The following is a 3,529-nucleotide window of genomic DNA, read 5'->3' as shown; positions in this document are numbered from 1 at the left end:
TCGATCTTTAATATCATAAATATTCAAGAATGTCCATTTACAGATATTTAGAATTCAAGAATTTACCGTTTTAATTCTTTAAAATAATAATAAAACTGTCAATTGTAAATAGTTAAACTTAAACTGGTTTTTATTTTGACAATGTGTTATTAAAAAGTGTGTAAGTTGTAAGTTTTTTAATTAAAAATTCTGTAACTTTTGAGCTGCACATTCGAACCTGGACTTTCGATCTTCAAAATCACAAAAATTTTAAATTTTTTGTTCATACAATTTTAAAATTGAAGAACTTTTAATAGCGAATCTTAAAATTGGGACTAATTTTTTTTTTTTAATTTAAAATTTCTGTTTAAAATTACGCACTTAAGGCCATGTGACGAGTGAGTCACGTGACCAGATTCATACCTTAACGATACTTTTTGAATTTCCTAACTTATTTTCACCCGTATCCCTATATAAAGTTGAAAAATTGCAACAATTAATAAGAACCACTAAGAAAGGTGGGCCTAGTCCTAAATGTTAATATTTTTGAAAAAAGCAACAACAAAAATTATTGACCAAAAATACTTTTTTCATAATTATGCTTATTTGCTTATTTGTCATCTCAAATTTTCAACTCGAAATGCCGCTTCGTGTGAAAATAAGTTAGAAAATCAAGAAAGTTTCAGTAAGGTCGGAATTTGGTACCGTGACCAGCTCATCACCTGGATTGAAAAACTGAAGGACTTTCAAGATAGAACTATTTCAAAAAGGTGCTTATAACATTGTTATTGGAAACTATAAACATGCAAAACTGAACATGTTGGTGAATTTTAAATTTTAAACATTCTCTAAATGGAACATTGCCGAAAATGGATAACATCAGTAAGAATCAAAATTCCATAATGTCTTCTAAGAACATCCTACACCGATATAAAATCCCACATTGACTTATTAATTTTTTCTTTGGTCCTAATTCCTACCGGGATAAAATCTTACATTCCTATGAAAGTTACAGATTTCTGAAAGTCTATTAAAATGAAAATTATACTTGAATAAAAGCCGATGTAACTACTGTAATACTTATTCTTATGTATGATAATTAATAATCTTTGGTAGCTGTTGAAATAGAGGCATAATTATATTTTAATTTGATCATTAGGTAGTCAAGATAAGAAATATGTAAAAAGCGCGCGAAGCGCGCTATTTTTGATAGTGAAACATAAAGGGTTTGAAAATTTAAAAACTGGATTACCAGAAAAGAATTTGATTATTTGTTAAAAAATGGTTAGTGTAGTAGGTAGGCCACTTTTTATTTAACATCCTGAATCATATTCTGAACTTTACACATCTTTTTCAAAAATTGTATCCTTTGTTATTCCGTTATCAAATTTTACAAGTTTTTCCTCTTTCAGTCAATTCTACCCTATTTCTATTATTTTATATCCCGTCTGATCAATTTCTATCCCATTTGATCCATTTTCTCGATCCGTAATGCAAAGCGATCTATTGTTTTTGGCCCTGTTTCAAAAGCAGAAATAAATAGAAACCTAGAAAAAAGGAGAAAATACATCTGAAACAATATAATGAGATAGATCTCAAATAGAAAAGGATTAAAATTGATGGTATAGATTATAAGTATTTAGAATAGATTCTAATTGGCATTAGTATCGTTCTAGAAAATATTAATAGAATAAAAATGTATATTACTACATTAAAAAATAATGAAAAAGATAATGATTAAATTAGATAATACTTATGAATTGTTTCAGCGAAATGAGATCTTATGTCCATACATTCTTATCACAAAATTAATTGTCTTTAATATGATTAACGAAAATATTAACAGAAAAATCTTGGAGATGAGATAGTTTTCAAGTTACCTGCACTAAGATTCGAACTGGCGACACTGATATTGATTTATATATAATTAAAGCATGTTACTACTTGAGCCACCCTGAATCGCAAGATTAAAATGCTAGATATAATAAATAATCTTACCACCACACTTTTTATTCAAAAACATTTTTTTTAAGAACTAGAAAATCTACATGGGTATTTAATTAAATAGGAAATTTATCTACCAAATATAATTTAATATTTTGCCTCATAATTTCACACGTCCGAACTAACAAGAACTACACTTTCCAAAGAACTTCTTTGAATCCACCAGAATTTCTTTCGCTCTTTTTATGCGGAATTCGTTTCTCGTTGGAAGGTGGAAAAATATAAGTTTTCCTCATGAAAAATGAAACAGGAGCCAGAAAGTTGTGGTGAGGAATATAAAGTTACGAGGAAAGTGAAGGAGTTGCTGGGTTTTTAACCTTTAGTAACCGATTTGAAATGTTGAGGGAATATATTATACGATGTAAGATGTTTTTGACTTTTCAATTTTCCTCCTTGACCAAAGTTCAAAAATTTTAGCTGAGTAGTCCAAAGTTTGAGAATGCTTCTTGAAATTCAACATTGTTAACTGGTTCTGATGTTTTTTAATTAAAACCAACATAAAGTCTGGATTTCTTTATCTATTTATGCTATTCAAGAGCCTTTAAACTCTTCCAAATTCCGTTGCATTACTTTAACTTCCTTAAACTATTCTGAATTCCGTCAAATTCCCAGATTTATCTGAATTTATCTAAATTATCTAAATACCTTCAATACGTGGCATTTCCAGAAATTCAAATAAATAAATTTTAATTAAATACATAAATTTAGAATGTTCAAGGAATTCACGGGATACAGAATATTTAAGGATTTCAGAAAATTCCAAATATTCAAGAAATTCCGAGTATTGATGAAATTCAGGATATTCAAGGATTACAGGAAATTCAATCAAATTTAAGGCATCCAGGAAATTTAAGGAATTGATAGAGATTAGCGGGAATTCAGAGAATCTGTGAAATTGCTGTTGCTCTAAATATAAAATCTTAATTTCAAAAAAAGAAATACAATTTTTTTATTTCTGGCTCAGAAAGCTGTACATTTTTTATTTTAAAGATTATAAATTTGTTATTGTACTATACATTAAAAAACTCGACTTGAAAATTTTGCAATTTTAAAGGCCTTAAGTTTGAAAAAGATAAATTTTTAATTTGTAGAATAAAATTATTTTTAGTTTTAAATTGTCCGTAGTGATATTATTTTAATTCTTGAGCCTACGAATAAAAATGTGTTTTTTTTTCTAAGCTCCAACTCTTTCATACTATATAATTTCAAGTATTTCTAATTTAATGGTTCTTTAATATTGCAGACTTTGAATTTGGATTTTTCAATTGTTTCAATTTTGTAACTTAAATTATTATGTACGTTTCAGGTTAAAGCTATTCAGTTAACTAATCATCGGATTAATTATTTTCTGAACTACAAATTATAATGATTGAATTTACAGCTTTGAAAGATTTAAAAAGGAAAATTTCATCAAAATGTATGATATTTGAAATCATTCTTACTTTTTATATAATAAACTAAGAAGGTTAAAAACTCCACTCGATCATGTTTTAAATTAAAGAATTCTGCTTGTAATAGATTGTATTAATTTAAGGGGGGGGGGGGG

The sequence above is a fragment of the Belonocnema kinseyi genome, chromosome 10, assembly GCF_010883055.1.
Source record: "Belonocnema kinseyi isolate 2016_QV_RU_SX_M_011 chromosome 10, B_treatae_v1, whole genome shotgun sequence".
Classification (NCBI taxonomy): domain Eukaryota; kingdom Metazoa; phylum Arthropoda; class Insecta; order Hymenoptera; family Cynipidae; genus Belonocnema; species Belonocnema kinseyi.
Note: the sequence above shows the minus strand (reverse complement) of the source record.